The 20000-nt window shown below is 33.3% G+C and overlaps 1 pseudogene; it reads left to right on the forward strand.

The window, feature by feature from the left end:
- The window catches only part of LOC136833055 (metabotropic glutamate receptor 4-like), a 259896-nt pseudogene that overhangs the window by 183411 nt on the left and 56485 nt on the right, over positions 1 to 20000 (forward strand).

Below are 20000 nucleotides of genomic sequence, written 5' to 3' on the forward strand. Positions count from 1 at the left end.
ATTTAAAAGGAAAAAAGGGTTTTACGCTTTTTCTCCAAAGCCTTTGTAATGGCATGTTGCTCCTGCTGAAAAATTAATGCGGTCATAAGTGCCACGGATTATTTTTTCAGGAATTTTGGAATGCATATGATAATGCATTTGAAACTACAAAAGATACATACACACATTATGTAATATATATGTATATATATATGCAAATGTATATTTATATGTATGTACACACATATATATATGCATATATATTGTATATATATATTATATATATATATATATATATATATATATATATATATATATATATATATATATATATATATATATACATACATTATATATACACACACATATATATATATATATATATATATATATATATATATATATATATATATATATATAAATTATATATATATAAATTTTATTTTAAGTTCTTAGCTGGCCTACTTATTGTATTCCTTGTTCAGGGGTACAATCCGGGGTCTAGCTCGTGAACAGGGGCCTTGCTAATACACCTTGAGATTCCGACTGCAATTGGTAGGTCAGGCAAAAAACTAATTAGAAAAACAGTTGGGCTGAAGGCCGTACTTCAACAAGGGACTGTTGCAGATAAACACTTGGGTTAACTTTAATTGGAATATATTTACAATTAAACATATCAATCAGAAGACTAGGAATGACAGGCAGATACAACAGGGACTGCCACGTGGTTAGTTATGCTATCACTGTTCAAAAATTGAATAGTCTATGATTGATCCTCTTGAAAGGGATACTGAAGAATTGATTGCAGTGGCCTTTTCAATGCAAGAAGCACAAGACAAATCGATGTTTCCACAGCCGATGTACCGTCTGCAATTTGATAATGCCAGCGGTTACACAAGGATAAGTATAACGATCTCGGGCAAATCGAGGGTTGCACAGAGGGTGCCAAGATAACTCGATTCTGGTACGATATATTTGCATTAAAATTCACACTGAGCAAAATGATAACTCGCACTCAGAAAAGAAAATGAGAGTGCAGTGGAAGATTAAAGGTACGTGACTGTTGAAAAAACCTCGACTCAGGACGTTACTTTATAATAAAGTGATGGAGGTGCCTCGTCGAATTTCACCAATTCTGGAGGGATGAGTTTTATGGGAAATGCATAGGTACTGTGGCTGGGTGGTCGAAAGGTGACTATGTAGGGGTCAGCTCAATAAGGAGCATGCAAGGGGATGTGTGATGGTCTCCTACCGGGGTGTTTCTGAGAGCGACGACCGCTGTTTCTCACCTTACATGACCTCGGGGCTTATTTTCCTGCTCCTTCCAGAGGTCACTGGGATCGCAAGATGGTGGTTCAGTCACCTCATTTTCTGTGCTGCCCTTCCCAACTTGGTGACTTCTGGCAACTCATGTTCAAGAAGTTTTGGTGAGGAAACTCAACCTTTCTTGCACATTTTTGGGAGGCTTCGTCTCCGTTCGCCTTTTATCTGTAAAGAGGTAATTCAAGCAGTCACCAGGTCTTAGGAAAGATAAACAGATGCACCAAAAGGGGAGCGTGGAGAGAAATTTACATAGAGGCTGAGTTTCTCATGCCCTTCCTCAGTTACTCAGTTAGGTATCAGTATGAAATTACGTTATTTTGGAGTGCAAGGCTGAGGTTTGGTTGCTTAGGAAGGGTTTCCACTTAACAATATATATATATATATATATATATATATATATATATATATATATATATATATATATATATACACATACATATACATACATATATGTACGTATATATATATATATATATATATATATATATATATATATATATATATATATATATATATATAGATATATACATAACTTATAATTTTTACTAAGAATAACAAACAGTTCACCCTAAAAGTAATTTGAGATATGACAGGGACATTGGCTAACCTTATAAGGCAGTAAATGAGAGAGAGTTTGGGAAACCAGAAATGAAGACTTTTGTGAGGCTTTTTTAATTTACCGGGTTGTGTTTTAAACTCGCACGTTCTCTCTGTCTCTGTCTGTCTGTCTGTCTCTCTCTCCTCTCTCTCACTCGCACGCACAGAAGTTTTCATTTTTTTCCCCAGACTCTCTCTCATTTACTGCCTTATAAGGTTAGCCAATATCCCTGTCATATCTCACACTACTTTTAGGGTGAACTGTTTTTTTCTTTTTAATAAAAGAATATAAGCAATGTTTCGACTGTTAAACAGTTCTAAGGTCATTAATTTCACATTGACTTTAATATTCGTTTAGTTGGAAAATAATGCTCTGATATCAGAACTCGCTTTCAAGTAAACTTATTTAAAACTTATATAATACAACAATAAACCTTTATCCTTCCGTGGTCAGGTCGGCAACGTGACCTCGCTCTGATACTCTGGATGCGGGTTCCAATCCTGCTAAGGACATTAGAATTACTTCATATTCTTACATTTGGATCGAAGGCTTTTTAGTGACAAACGTATAAATAAACTGTGAAGAATTCAAGAAGTTAAGAGAGCATTGCGATTATTACAATTATACTTCCTTTAATATTAAAAACAATGTTAGATCCTTAACGAATGAATGACTAGAACGTTTGTTGTTGTTTATGATTGAGCTGGCTTTATACCAGCACAGGCTCTTGCTTATAGAGCAGCCCGCAATACTCGAATGACTTAATTTAATAGGCTATTAATATTTACCCAGTTTGAACGCCAAAGTAGTAGTAGTAGAAGTAGTAATATTAGTAGTAGACGGGATTTGCCTTTGCAACTCCCCCCCCTCCCCAACGTAACATCAGTAGTAACAATAGTAGTAGCAATATTAGCAGTAATAGGCGACGGGATTTGCCTTTGAAACGACCCCCCTGAACGTAACACTAGTATTAATACTAGTAGTATCAGTGGACTAGATTTACTTTTGCAACGGCCCCTGAACGTAATAGTAGTAGTAATATTAGCAGTAGTAGTGGATGAAATTTGTCTTTGAAACGGCTCCCTTCATAAGGAAAAACAGTAGTAAGTTACAGATGGCTCAGTGCTTAGAACGGCCCCTCACAACTGTGTCTTTTTTTATTTTTTTCTTCTTTTTGCCTTTGTCTCTCGGGATTCATAAGAGGCTTTTGTAGACAGACCCGGGGCGCTCGACGTTAGTCTCTTAAGCGTCATGAATTCTTCTCCGAAAAGGAATAGAAGTAGATGAAAACTCTTCAAGAAGTGGTCGGGGTTTTACTCTCTCTCTCTCTCTCTCCTTCAAAACAAACAGATGGGATTGACGGAATGAAATAGAAGAGCAGGCCTCTCTCTCTCTCTCTCTCTCTCTCTCTCTCTCTCTCGTCCTGGTAAAATGTGACGTCATCTTTAAAGTGGCTGTTTTAGGTGAAATATTTGAACCGAAACAATGACTTCCTTATGCAGATAGTTCTGTTTTTGTTGAGCAAAACGGAACTAAGTCGAAAAATATTATTGTTTATTGGCTAACTTTTGTGAGCTGTTGTCCTCGGTGTCTTCATTTTTAGAAGTTTAGATTTTGCTGTTGTGCAAAACATCGTCATAATTATCATTATTATCTTATTCAACGCCACTGCTATTGTTATTATTGGGAAAATTAAATCCACAATAATTTTAACTGTTCACGTTACTAATATTATAATTACCATTATTTATAAAAATCTCACTAACGTATGGGTCACTAAACTGGTGAAAAAAAGCACAATGACGTCAGTATGAATATATATATTATAAGAATATATATATAAATACATATACATACATATATATATATATGTATACATATATATATATATATATATATATATATATATATATATATATATATATATATATATATATATATATATATGTGTGTGTGTGTGTGTGTGTGTGTTTGTGTACAGTATATATATTTATAATATTTACATATATAATTTATATATATGTGTATATATAAATGTATATAAATATATTTATATATATACGTATATATATATATATATATATATATAAAGCGGCAGAAGAAATTATAGATTTTGCAGATAAATATTTAGGTTAGTTGCTAGTAACAAAACAAAGTTGCTTCTGTTGTGAAAATTTAGACTAGACTTTCAAATAATAATTTTTATAAAAGCAAAAATAAGCTGCAAGAAACGCAACTCTCTCTCTCTCTCTCTCATAGTCAGCTATCAAATGTAGTCACAAAAACTGGAGAAAATAAAACAAATCTCTCTCTCTCTCTCTGAAAAGGAGGTCACAAAGATTTGAGAATTTCTTTGTGTATTAATATCCAGTTCTTTGAAGTCTTAAAAGAACTGAGAAAACCCGACCTCCTTATGATCCTTTTGAGGATGTTTTTAAGATCCTTAGGACGTGTTTGTGTGGCAGGGATTGAAAATCAGGTCTGAGAGTGCACTGAGCGCCATCTGACGCCGCGTATAAAAACTGGAGTTTCGCTGACAAGGCAGATATTTCTTTCATGTGTGGGATCGCGATCAAAAGTGAAATTACTATCTCACCTCTCGGTGGTGAGAAGTGGAGAAAGATAAAGTAACAAAACTTCCGATTGGACACTTGGAAGAAGAAGAAGAAGAAGAAGAAGAAGAAGGAGAGAGAGAGAGAGAGAGAGAGAGAGAGAGAGAGAGAGAGAGAGAGAGAGAGAGAGTTTAACAGGAATTAGTTGCAGTTCATTTTCATACGTATACTCTTTCTTTCTTCACACAGGTATGAACACGTGTGTGTATACACAGTATATATATATATATATATATATATATATATATATATATATATATATATATATATATATATATATATATGTGTGTGTGTGTGTGTGTGTGTATACATATATATTTATATATATTATAGATTTTATTATTTTATGCACTATATATATATATATATATATATATATATATATATATATATATATATATATATATATATATATATATATATATATATATATATATATACTAACACGACTCGGAATGCATAAAATAGATTTTAGTCACTTCATACAAACATAATGTATACGTAGAAATGTAGAAATCAGCAAAGTAAATAACGATAGTCGCGTGAGTTACAGTAATTTCATTAATCTTCTATTACGACTCAAGAGTGCTATTAACTACAACCGTTGGACTTCCAGTGAGGATGCATAAATATTGTTGAATACTGTCCGTATATGAAGGTAAATATGTACGCCATAAATCTGTAAATGGACAGCGTATAATTTGAGTTTGCGGGATATGTAGTTTCTTGGTTGGAAAGGAATGGTTATGTTTATTTCCACAATTGAAAACACACACACACACACACATATATTATACACACACACACACACACATATATATATATATATATATATATATATATATATATATATGTGTGTGTGTGTGTGTGTGTGTATACAGTATATATATATCTATTGGTAATATGTATATATACAAATATACAGCTTTAAATAAACACAAGCAGTTATGACCACCACGAATAAGGAAAACTAACTGAATGGTGCATGGTTCTTTTACACATTACAATTGCATTACTGTAACGAACTGTTAAGAAGAATTAATTGTCTCTTTGGAATCGAGATGTTTTATTCATGAGGAATTTCAACTCGAATTCGATATTTGGCGAACATATCCTCTCTAACCTTCATCAGTAACCGCAAGGCTTGTGAATATTTCATTTTAGACCCGGAAACAAATAACCTGGTTTGGAATTATTAATTTTAATAGATATCTGATATGAACCACGGATGCAGGAATGAGCAACACTCTGCTATGTAAAGGCTTAACACAGGCCACAGCCACTCATATCATACCCCAAAGGTGCATTGCAATTGCAAGTTTATAGGGATGGAATGAAATATAAATTTAGGCCAAAGGCAAAGTGCTGGGACCTATGATGTCTTCAGTACTGAAAGGGAAATTGAGAGTAAAAAGGTTTATTTAAAGGTGAATGGAGGAACAACAAAAGGCATGAAAAGGGTTGCAGCTAGGGACGAAGGGACGTTGCAAAGAACCTGTGGAACAAAAAATATTTCTTACAAATAACTTGCAAACAAGAACAAAAAAAATATTTCTGGCAACTACCAAACAAAAAAATTACTTGGTAAATAACTAGCAAACAAGAAGAAATAAATGATTTCGTATGAGCAACTATAACAAACGAGAACAAACAAATATTACACATCCAACATGCAGAGCGACCTCTGGCTCGTGGGGTCCCAACCCTGCTTCTTTCCAAACACACTTACTGGGTATGCAGTACTTAAGTCAATCACAAAAATCTCGTTCTGTAGTTTAAGAAATGCCCCTTCCTATCCCAAAATGTGTGTTTGGGGAGGCGGGGGTGAATGTAACGGCAGCTGGGAGAAGTGTACCAGCATGAGTGCTTTTGGCATTCCTCAATATTTCTCTCTTTCTTTATGGAGTTTGTACATTTTCTGAGGGGCAGATTGCAAGGCGTGGAGTCTGCCTTTAAGGTTATTGTTCCTGCAGGACACACGGAATAAATACGAAGGTGAAATGAATATGAAAGGCGAAAGTTTTCGACATTTTCCTCCCTCCCCGTGGAGGCTCCACACTACATGATATTATGGAAGGCTGTTATGGAAGATGACTTCGTAATACCAGCTGGTTTAAATATGGAAGATGGCTGGTTAATGCCTTACTTTAACAGCATTTAATGGGCTGAATAAACTAGCTGTTTAAGTAACGAGCAATGAAGTATTGATCTCAGGAACATGTACTGGATTTCAAAACACTTCAGGTAGTACAGTAATAAGTTTTACATACGTCGATTAAAATATAATATACACACATACACAGACACACACACACAGGCACGCACACACACACATATTATATACGATTATCTTTTTCACGTCTTTCACTTTAGAGAAAGATAAGAAAATAATAACTCAAGTAGATACCGCCTCGAGGAGAAAAAAAAAAGACCAAATATATAGTCATGGCAAAATATCTTTAGGGAGCTCTACATCTTCAAACAAATAAAATCATCTGAATTAACCATAAGAGTAATTTCTTAATGGAAGAAAGCCTTCCGGTACTTTGAAATGCTATTTGATTTATGCGGACATTATACTCTAGCTGTGAGGAAGGTACTATAATATATCTTCATCTGTCCTTATTAAATTCTAGTTTTATTTTAGGAGGGACTATTGTAGGTTCTCGTTTGGTCCAAAATGCGTGTATTTTTGACGAAGTTTGTAATATTTCAAGTAACGTGACACCTGGCATCATATTAATTTTCAAAGCAGATGATTCTGTATGCTCAAATAATGGATAATAAAAGTTCACCATCAGTCTGAAAAGTATACATGCCATTCAAATACTGAGCACAAAAATAAAAGCATAAATAAAAGTTATGCCATACCAGGACAGACAAGCGTCAAATTCCCGAATGCGCAAAGGTAAATGTGGGTACACATGTCAGAGACACGTCATGAACAATAAACAACAAAACTGGAACTAGGGTTACAGCGCGTCAGAGCGAAATTCGTGGACAAAAACTTTTGGAAGGATTTCGTCGTTTTTATCGTTACAAAATACCCAGGAAGTAAATATTTATCTTTTATTGAGTTGACATCTTATACCTTCTGCTTGCTAGAATGAATTGTAAGGAAGATAATCGATTGAGTTCAGTGATTATTTTTTCCATCTTAACCAAATAACCGTTTTCTATGAGAAGCAGCTTTGGTGCCCCCAGCTGGCAGCTGAGAGTGCGCTCAGCAAACATTAACGCTACCCAGCCTGTCAGCAAAAAGTAAAAAAACACAACGTGGCAACTACTCTCCCGGGCGCGCTATCTTGAGCGCAGTGGCGCTACGTTTGCTCTTTTTTATCAGTTTCTGTATCTTATTCCAAATATTTTAACCCATCTAAGACTATTAATATATACTGTATACGGCCGTTCCCTTTCACCACTGTCATGTATTTATATGTCTTCTCTTTCCAGCCATGATAGTAATAGGCGACATTTGGAAAGTAACATTCTCTCAGAACCGACACACGTGCATTGTTTCTTATATGGAAGCTTATTCGTTGTATATATGAAACTCTTCCTTTTTTGACGTCCTAGAATTTATAAATAATAGGTTACAACAATCATTATAGTTGTTACTAATCATCAGATTTTTATTTGACAGGTCATATAATGGTATATATTCAAGTTGTTTCCAAAAGATCTTACATTTTGTAGTCTGTATAATCCAATATTTGGGCTAAACCTAGGTTCGTGTTATGAATTCTACATCATCCACGACGTATGCCTGTTTTCTGAATAAAAAAATATTAAAATGAAAGTAAACTGTATGGAATTTCTAAGTCAGATATATATATATATATATATATATATATATATATATATATATATATATATATATATATATATTAAATACAGAAAGGATAAGCAAGCTTCTTGCTTGACCTAGAACAAGGAAGGGATTACATCAAAATCCAGAGGGGTGTTTTTGGACAGCAATTACAGTATAGGATTATAAACGTCGCGACATTTGTAAAAACATTCCTTTAGACCCTTTTTTGCACATGCATTGTTTCACGTATATAAGTTTGTTCGTTCTATATCAAGCGTTGCTTCCTGTAACATCCCAGAATATATATATATATATATATATATATATATATATATATATATATTATATATATATATATATATATATATATATACATATATATATATGTATATATATAATATATATATATATATATATATATATATATATATATACACATATATATATGTATATATATTATATATATATATATATATATATATATATATATATATATATATATATATATATATATATATATATATATATATATACATATTGTATATATCTCAAAGGCATATTCAAGTATCCTTGGAAGGTACTGATCTAGTGGCTGCTTTCATCTCTCCCTTCCTTCCACCTATATCGAGTTTGGTGGGTGGAACCACTCGAACATTAGTTTGAGAATGGTGCCTCGGATGATCCCCAGTCCTTTTGACCGATTCCAGTTCCTTGTTTCATGGGCAATGGCGGATTTAGTGATCTCCCTTTTGTACAGGCATCTTAAACGGCTTCCACTTTCCCCATGACTTTTGGCCGTCGACAAGGGAATTCCGAACTGACCATCATCAATGAAAGAAGGAACTGGAATCTTTCAAAAGGACTCGTTATAATTCCAGGCCCTACTATCAAGCCCATCAAATTCGCCGCGGGTGGGAGGTAACTAGAGCTGTAAATAAAAGCCGATCGTTTCAGTCAATACCAGCTACGTAGCTACCTTACAAATTTCTATATTTGCCAGTTACAAACATCATAGTCAAACCAAACTGACCACAAACATGTAGTACGTTTTAGACGTTGCCACTTTTCCCAGATTTGATTCATTAAACCGTGACCTAAGTTTGGATATCGTGTAGATGTGACAGACACGTCGCCACACCTTTCCATGCTAGGTCTGGAACGGAAAACAGCTTGACACTTGTTCTACGTATCTAACCGTGAAGACGTAAAATGAACTGAAATCTGAAGAATTGAAATCATACATTAAACTGCTCTGATCAAAAGGTAGGATGAGGATGATCTAGTTTCTATTCACCTAAATAAATTATACTAATGCCCAATATCTAGCCCACACTCGCTGATGAAAATAAATGATACAATGCGAAAAAAAATTAACTCGGCCTTATCCAGGAACGGCCTCTTTCTTCTGGACAGCCCCGGGGAGGGATAATTAGGATTTTATGACCGGATTAAAGAACCCCGAATTGGGGAATGCAGATTTACCGTAGTCAGATTATAAGTCAGGAAAGATGTTTGGAAACGCAGCTAATGCCTCCCATATTGTGTACAGTGTTTCTATGTGCACTATGAATCTATATACATAAATACACACTCACATACATACACAGAGACACACACATATATGTATGTATATATATACAGTATATATATATATATATATATATATATATATATATATATATATATATATATATATATATATATATATATATAAAACATCATATTGTCTTGTCTGTTCATTGATCCGTATGCTAATTGGTCTTTTTATAGTGTTGGAATTCTCTAACGTTATGAATCATCAATGCCAAAATAGTTAGGTCTGAATTACTGTATATGACTTCCAGTGTTCAATGGAGGGTAAAGAACAATACAAAGAACAGTTACCTCTCTCTCTCTCTCTCTCTCTCTCTCTCTCTCTCTCTCTCTCTACGACTAAAGGATAATTTGATTAAGATAATGGTGATACCGATAAATTTCATCATCTATTTTTAAAGATTTTCCTTTATCGATGTAATGAAACTGCCACTGTTGTCAAATACGAAATCTTAGGGCCGGAAATTAATGGCAACCCGTTCACAGTCATCATAATTATATAGACCTCACTGTACTGTCGGATGAATTTTCAGCATCGTCTCTTGTGCAAGAATTTTGTACATAATTTTCATTTAGATTATGGTATTTGTGTATTGTTTCATGTATGAAAGTTAGTTCGTTAGAGATCTAACCCTGTGATCTGTGACGTTCAGGAATTTACTCATAAGTAACGACAATTAGTTATTCGAATGTTATACATATACATATATAGATACACACACACACACATATATATATATATATATATATATATATATATATATATATATATATATATATATATATATATATATATAATATATGTGTGTGTGTGTGTGTATGTGTGTATATAGAAGTACATAAGATAGTAATTTTATGAAATGCTAAAGTTGAATTGATGAAATAAATTACAATTATTGCCAACTTTAGCAATTTAGAATAATTAAACAAAACAGTTTTCGGTCGTTATTTAGAATGAAGCGCATCTGGAGTTCAGTCACATGCACTGAACACGTCGTAAAGTAATAAAACAATCAAGTGAGTGCATTTTTCACGTGTTAGTTGGAATAATGTCATTAAACTACAATTGCTTATCGTTTTTTCATTTGCGCCAGAGCTGGAAAAGAAAAACAGAGAAGAAGAAAGTAACTCACGACCGATACTAAGCTGGATTAGATAGGATTATAGCTCTTCTACCGTCTGCGTCGAAAGACCAAAATTCCGTGTAAGAGAGGGAACCAGCCCTGCGTCATGTTGTCTCGCTACGTAGCGATGTTGCCAAGTGATTGGCGAATTCCCGCATTATTAGATATAGAAAATCAGGAAAACTTTGATAAAAGGGAGTTCGGGAGGAAGAGTTTTTGTTTGGATATGGTCAACAACACTTCCTCGGACCTATAGAAAATATATTATAGAGGATTAATCTTGAAAGGAAGGCGGGAAAAATCAATCGTATCTATACGTACTAAACGCCACGGTCAAAACATCTGCTCCCGTAATATATACGTACTAAACGGCTCAGGTAGCGTTGGCGCGCTGCGTATATATAAGTGCTAAACGGTTAAAGGGTTAACATTTACCTTTTGTTGAGTTACTTATGTCTTAGACCTTCTGTCTCTTACAATGAATTATAAGGAAGATAATCGACAGAGTTTAGTGATTATTTCTTCCTCGAAACAATTATCTTTTATTGAGTTACTTACGTCTTAGACCTTCCGTCTGTTACAACGTATTATAAGGGAAATAACCGACTGAGTTTTAGCAATTATTTTGTCATCTGAACATTTATCTTTTATTGAGTTACTTCCGTACAAATAGTCAGGGGAAGGAGAGGAGAGCACAGAAGAAGAAAGAAGTACAACAGAACCCCTTGTTCTCCTGCTGAGATTAGTATTGCTTCTCATTTTGTTAATGACATTTATTTCTCACTAAATACAGACAGGTATTTCACAGGTTTTTTTTAACCAATGCCTCTTTGATTATCAAACCATCAAACTTTGTGCTCCTGTTTACATCACACTGAATTGCCAAAAGGTGAAAATTAAGATGAATACGATACAAAACGACTTTAGAATAAACGGAGCAAATTGGTTGATAGCATAATAACACGAATCTGTCCTTGATCAACTCCCAATCTCTCTCTCTCTCTCTCTCTGACATTAAATGCGAATTGTCTGAAATTAAGATTAGATATAAAACGATTTTAGAAATGATACAGCAATTGATTGATAGCATGATGACTTCATTTTGCACTTAACTCTCTCTCTCTCTCTCTCTCTCTCTCTCTCTCTCTCTCTCTCTCTACGAAGGATTATTGCTAACTGCAGGTACAGAACCCCTAAACAGAAAATAACGCGATGGTTTATCCGTGAATATTTGCAGTGAAAGCCACGCGGAAAAATGCATTTCGTTCTCTTCTTATGACAGCATATAAACTCCTTTGATGTTGCCTGCCCTTTCGTTGGCCGTATTCACTGAAAACGTGGACACACACACACACACACACACACACACACACACACACACACACACACACATATATATATATATATATATATATATATATATATATATATATATATATATATATATATATATATATATATATATATATATATATATATATATATATATATATATATATATGCTTAAAAATCACAGTAGATGCACGTGACTTCAGTGTATATGTTGAATCCTACAGAAAATGACAGGCAGAAGTTCAGTACCAAGCGCTTCCACGTTTGTTAACGCATCGTCTGGGCACAGATGAGACACAGATAAAAGGGAGGCTACAAAGTAAACAAAAAGAACAAGAATACCAGATGGTCAGTTGTCAAAGGGTAATGAACCGAAAAATAATCCAGGATAATCCGGGATCGAGCCGTCACAAACTAGAACTATAGACCAAACAACAAGAGATACGGAAGTTTAGGCTTACAAAATCCAAAAACATGGTTAACCTTGAATACCAGATGGTTAATTGCCAGGGGGTAAAAAAAACAAAAGGTGAATCCACGGCAAATCCGGGATCACGCGGTCAAAAACTAAATCCATATATATATAATTAACCATAAAAGAAACGTGAACTTTATGGTTAATTTATCAGACAAACCGGTGGATAGTGCTACGACAGCGGCTTTAGGATATGGATTAAGTTTTGGCATTTCTGACGGTAACCTGGACTATGTCGTCATTTCAGAATCATTTTGTTATTTGGAAAAATTTAGTCATAATTTATGTCCTGATGACATCAATATTTGTAAAGGTATTGTGTATGGTGCTACGGCCAAGCCTTCTTCCCCAAATGTTCCCGTAAGATTTCTCCAGGCATACAAAAACCTTAAAAAAGACGGAACATTGCAAGAAACAAAGGCAGATAGCTCTAATGCAGCGGTAATAATGAATAAAAGTGACTACGTAAATAAAATAATGGCATTATTGAATGACAGTGAAACTTATACGAAACAGTTTACCACTCAGCACTCCTCCCTACCATATCTCTACGGTTTAGTCAAGACACACAAAATCAATAACCGTATCAGACCAATCATTAGTTCAGCAGGCTCAGTTTCGTATAATTTATCTAAATGGCTTGTAAAGATTCTTACACCTTTGGTAGGAAACATTTCTAATATGAATATAAAAAATAATGTCGACTTTATAGACAAATTGAACAGTTTGAATTTGAAATTTGATTTTATTATGGTTAGTTCTGATGTTGTCTCTTTATTTACCAAAGTGCCTGTAGATAATTTACTGGAATTTTTAGAGGAAGAATTAGAAACTTATGATATTCCTTTAACTGCGGCAAACCTCACAAATCTTATAAGATTATGTATCAAAGAGAGTAAATTTTGTTTCAATGGGGAATTTTTTGTACAAAAGTTCGGTATGGCTATGGGTAATCCCTTATCTCCTGTTCTTAGCAATATTTACTTGGAATTTTTTGAGACAAAATTCCTACCAAGAATTTTGCCCCGAAAAGTTATATGGTTTAGGTAAGTGCATGACATTTTCTGTATCTGGCCAGTTCACGAAAATCTCCAGGAATATCCAGTTAAGCTAAATAATTTAGCCCCTTCTATAAAATTTACCGTAGAGGAAGAAAGAAATTGTAATTTGGATTTTCTTGACGTAACTATCCATAGACATGATAAAAATTTCACCTTTTCAGTCTTTCGAAAATCGACTAACATTCCCTCTTTTGTTCATTATTATTCCAATCACCATCAAAATGTTAAATTCTCTGTCTTTTCTAGAATGTTCTTAACGGCTTTACGTGTTTGTAGCCCGCAGTTCATTGATGCTGAGATCGAAACTATTTATGATATTGCTTTGAAACTTAAATACCCAAGAACTTTTGTAGATGTAGCATGGAAAAGAGCCAGGAAAACATTTTATTTAACTAACAACAAACTTGAATTCGACAAGCACAATACTCTCAAATTACCATATGATGAAAGGTCTTTACAAATTCCTATAATTTTAAAGCTTTTCAACATGAATGTTTTCAGTAATTTTAATGTTAAGAGTTTAGTAATAAAAAATAGTGCTAAACCTCGAAATTAAGATTCCACAAAAAAACGAAAATACAACACCACCAATTAAAAGAAAGACGTAAAGACGAAACCGGTAAGAAATAAATCGTCAAAAGCCACTCACACGAATAACAGAAGGAACGAACCAACACGGAAAGCTTCTCGTAACTATACGGAAATTGACAACATGACGTCAAGTGAGAAGCTGGAGAAAGTGAAGAATTTAAAATATTTGTATTGATTTCCCTGCTTTCGTTCTTTGCTTCTAAGTTTGCATTTGTTCTTTCTCTTTTCTTTCCTTAACCTTTATTATTATTATTATTATTATTATTATTATTATTATTATTATTATTATTATTATTATTATTATTATTATTATTATTAATTTTTTCTAAGAAACTGACAATGTGAAAAACTACTATATAATAAAAGTCCACAATAATTGTATACATAAATTGTAATATTTTACAAATGACTGATATAAATTGTGGATATTATTATTATTATTATTATTATTATTATTATTATTATTATTATTATTATTATTATTATTATTATTATTATGCAGGGAAATTTACAATGCTGTGAAAACCTGTTGTATAATAAATGAATTGTAATATTTGTAAAAGATGAAAACAACAGAATTTATTTATGTAACTGTGATTTTCATTATTATTATTATTATTATTATTATTATTATTATTATTATTATTATTATTATTATTATTATTATTATCAACTACGTCCTCAGATTTTATATGTTAAATTGAAAATTTGTTCAAATTTAATTTGCCATTTCTATCATATCTAGTAACGGACATTATCACGCTTTTGTTTTGGTTACTTTGTTCGTCTGTGGGTTACCAGGATCAAGCAAAAAAAAAAAAAAATCACCAAACGGTGTGCCTGCTAACCGATAACATGTGCCAGAATTTGGGAGAGATATGAAGAAAACCTTTGATGAGGAAACGACTTTTAGCGGGGTGGATTGCTCGAGAAGACTTCCAAGCTTAGGTTAGGTTGAGTGGGTTAAAGTCTACGGGTTTATGAACCCACGTTTCACTACCTTCTCTTGCATAGAGAATGCAGACGGCTGTAAATAATCATGTTATGTGTTTCTCTTTACGAAAGTATAAACGTTGGCCGATTATATTGCAATAGTAGCGTGTGAAAAGAATAATAAGGTTTAAAACTGGCCAAATACTGTCAAACAGTAACGTTGACGAGAAAAGAACTATAAGAAAAACTGAGAATGACGCGCAATCATCCTATTTAAGAGGACGTGTTTAGGACAGGGTCGAGCTTCTTCTTATACAATTATTATTATTATTATTATTATTATTATTATTATTATTATTATTATTATTATTATTATTATTATTCACATACAGAGAAGGAGAGTCTCATTCGTAGCTATTATTATTATTATTATTATTATTATTATTATTATTATTATTATTATTTCTCCTACGGAGAAGAAGTCTCCGTAACTGTTGTTATTTTTTTTATATTATTATTACTCTTTCTATCATCTTGCCACCATCTACTTCGATTCTGTCATAGAGTCTTAGTAATCCTAAAAGTTGTGATTTTGCGAAATTATCAAGATTATTACTAAAACTACCTCACTTTGTTCCCAAATTTCTTCTCTTCGTCTTCTTCTTCTTTTCTTCTTCTTTACCCAAACTCTTTTTCCAAAACATTTTTCAAGAAACGTCCAAACTTCCCCCGAGGATTTCATTCTCTTTCGGTCTTAAAAAAAGAAAAGAAAGTTCTCTTAGCCCCTTCAGCTCCTTCTCTCTCTCTTGCTCTCTCTCTCCTCTCTGTGTCTTTCTAGGTATATATATATATATTATATATATATATATATATATATATATACATCTCATATATATATATCATTTATATACATACATACTGTGTACTCTAGGTATTATATATATATATATATATATATATATATATATAATTATATAATTATATGTTTTTAATGTTTCTTTATTAATGACTTGATGTAAACTAAATTTCAGCAGAATCATAATCAAGTTAGATTTCTGATTAAGAGAAAAATAATGTATTTTTTTCTTTCTTCCAGGTGCAGTATAGTACGAACGAAGCGATGAGGGAAATTATAAAGTTCTACGAAGCTAACGCTAAAGTTTACAAAGTTACCCACTAAAACTAGAGAAACATTAAAACCTTTTTGATTAAAGACAATTGATGTGATTCGTGAAAAAAACGAGACAAGACTCGATCGACAGTCGAGATGGATCATATATGCCTCGCCCTCCGTGTGTGCAGATAGCTAGCAGCCAAGATGTTTCCAGACTAACTCCTCAAAGAAACCCAATTAATTAATGAGCAATGTCTTAAGTGTGAAAAGTAAAACTTAAATTGTAATTTAGACAGTTCTCTGTCACTGTCAACTCTTCGAGTGACAGCTCATGCGCGAAGACCTCGCTTCTCCCCTCCTGAAGGGCGACCGGTGAAATATATCATGCTGGTGGGGGACCCTCTGAAATGCCTCCTGACAGTGACTTCATTCGTCTGCCTGCTGGCGACCACCCTCCTTCTTCAGGGTGTAAGGCCCTGCGTGACCTCCTCCGCATCTCCCTCCCGTCCTGACACCAACGAGGACCATAGACATTTAATATACGACAAGGGTAATAAGGACAATGTGAGAAGAGCGAGTGAAATCGTCAGAACCAGACGCTTAGCTGAGAGCAAAGATCTCTCCCAGGTGAACCGAACGCGCCCTGCCAAAAAAGTCGTGGTGGTGGAGGGTGACATCCTCTTGGGCGGGCTTATGATGGTTCACGAGAGGGGCAACGAGGAGGTATGTGGTCCCATAATGCCCCAAGGAGGGGTCCAGGCACTGGAGGCAATGCTCTACACCCTGGACTTCATCAACGACCAGGTGGACTTCATTCCAGGTGTCAGGATTGGAGCTCATATCCTGGACGACTGTGACAAGGATACGTACGGGCTAGAACAGGCCGTGGATTTTATTAAAGGTAAGACTTTCAGTGTCAATACACTTCTATCTATCTATCTATCTATCTATCTATCTATCTATCTATCTATCTATCTATCTATCTATCTATCTATAAAGAAAACAGGTCCTCTTTAAACAGGATGGTATTCAAAGGATTTACTTTATAAAAACCACAGCAGTTGTGACTAGTCTGCCCCCATTGGCCTGTAGCCAGACGATGGGGACAGATTAGTCCTTGAAAGCTCGTAAATTTTGTAAATAAAATCTTGGTTAGTTACAACCCTGTTTAAATGAGGTCCTGCTATTATTTGTATGAATGCACAGTCCAATTGTGTAAGTGATCAAATTTGTGTACATATTTTATATATATATATATAAATGGATTCATTATGTGTGTACAGGAGAGAGAGAGAGAGAGAGAGAGAGAGAGAGAGAGAGAGAGAGAGAGAGAGAGAGAGAGAGAGAGAGAGAGAGAGAGAGGTAATAAAACCAGAACATGTGTGAGAACTGCAAACGGCAGGGGAAGAGATAGATCATTACCCAGTTACCGGTAGAGTCAGGAAGAGGCTCTGCCCAAACTTTGTGGGAAATTTGAAACAAATTTTCGAGAGCCGTGTAAGATTATCCTGACGAACTGGGGGAGAAAAGAACAGAAAGGAAAGTAGAAGGAAAAAGGTTTATGAAGAAAGGGGAATAGAAAGTACAAACTGCGAATTGCCAACGGAATTAAGCAGATAAAGGAAAGAAATATGAAGGATTATTAAGATATAGAGTGGACGAAAGGATATTATGATATCGTCTTGGGCTGAAATATAACTAATATGGGAATAAGTGCTATATATAATAAGGATATGTATATATATATATATATATATATATATATATATATATATATATATATATATATATATAATATATATATATATATATATATATATATATATATATATATGTATATATATATATATATATATATATATATATATATATATATATATATATATATATATATATGTATATATATATATATATATATATATATATATATATATATATATATATATATATATATATATATATATATATATATATATATATATATATATATGTATATATATATATATATATATATATATATATATATATATATATATATATATATGAAACAGCAGATCAACAACTGCTACTTTATCAAAATATATAAAAACAAGTTCCGCTCCTGTGAACTTGACCACTAAATCAAAACCAAAGCAAGTATAAAGTAATAAATCACTCAAATGAGTGTACCTGACTTAGACGATCAGACAAAGAAACAATTAACTACATAAACTGATATTGCGATCGTTTTTTCCAGTCTCTGTGGACTGTTCATATCAATAAACGCAACGGGGAATTATTTCGGTGTCAGTGGCAGACACGTTATTCAAAACTGTTTTTCCGGATTATTCAGTGGTTTCAGAGTGACACGGTTCATGAAAGGAATGACAGAGAGAGAGAGAGAGAGAGAGAGAGAGAGAGAATAGTGGGCAAACATTGGTTTGTACGAATGGTCTCGTTTATTGTGAGTTACTTTGTTTTTTACTTAATTAACTTGTTACCTGCGATAAGGACTGTTTTACGTAAACTTCCATTTATGGGAGTGAATGTCCCATCAAATTTACTGAACGTATGCTTCATTCCTGTGGGATAGTTAATTTTTCGTGTATGTATATGTATATATATATATATATATATATATATATATATATATATATTATATATATATACATATATGTATGTATGTATGTATGTATGTATGTATGTATGTATGTATGTATATATGTATATGCATGTATGTGTATACACACATATATATACATATATATATATATATATATATATATATATATATATATATATATATATATATATATTATATACAAAAAAATTTAAATTAACTGTCATTTCATAGTAACTTTAAGATGATGAAAGAATTTTTGGACTGTGGTACTACAGAGCTGCAGTTGTAAAATTTGATGAGAAATAGTTTGACTCCTCAGCAAACGGTCAGGTGACTTCCACGTAAAATTCAGTCCTTACTTTGATCAGATTATGCCAGAATCTGCCCTAAAAGTTAATTAACGTGACAAACAAAGTAACTTCCAGGCAAAAATAAACGAGACAAATCTCTGTTCAGGGAGGAAACTGAAACTTGTGATTTTTACCATGACTTTCCTGATCATTATGAACTTTTGAACTGTGTGGGGAGATTTAATATGAATATTATTCATACCTCTTTTATATGATTGTTTTGTTATGTTACCACCTTCATGAACCACGTGTTTTGCATTCTGAAACCACTGAATAATCCGGGAAAACAGGATTGCAGCCATGAATAATCTCTTTATGTGGTAGACTGTTTTGACATGACTTTTACCGATTTGTGAGTATGTGAGATTTTGGGGATTGGCGTTTATTGATATGAACAGTCCAATCAGAAGATTTTGGAAGTTTAATCGATCGCAATATTTATTATATAGTTTAATCTTGCTTTGTTTTGTCTGATTTCGTTGGGTTATTTAAATAATAAAAC

This window comes from Macrobrachium rosenbergii, chromosome 51, assembly GCF_040412425.1.
Source record: "Macrobrachium rosenbergii isolate ZJJX-2024 chromosome 51, ASM4041242v1, whole genome shotgun sequence".
NCBI lineage: Eukaryota > Metazoa > Arthropoda > Malacostraca > Decapoda > Palaemonidae > Macrobrachium > Macrobrachium rosenbergii.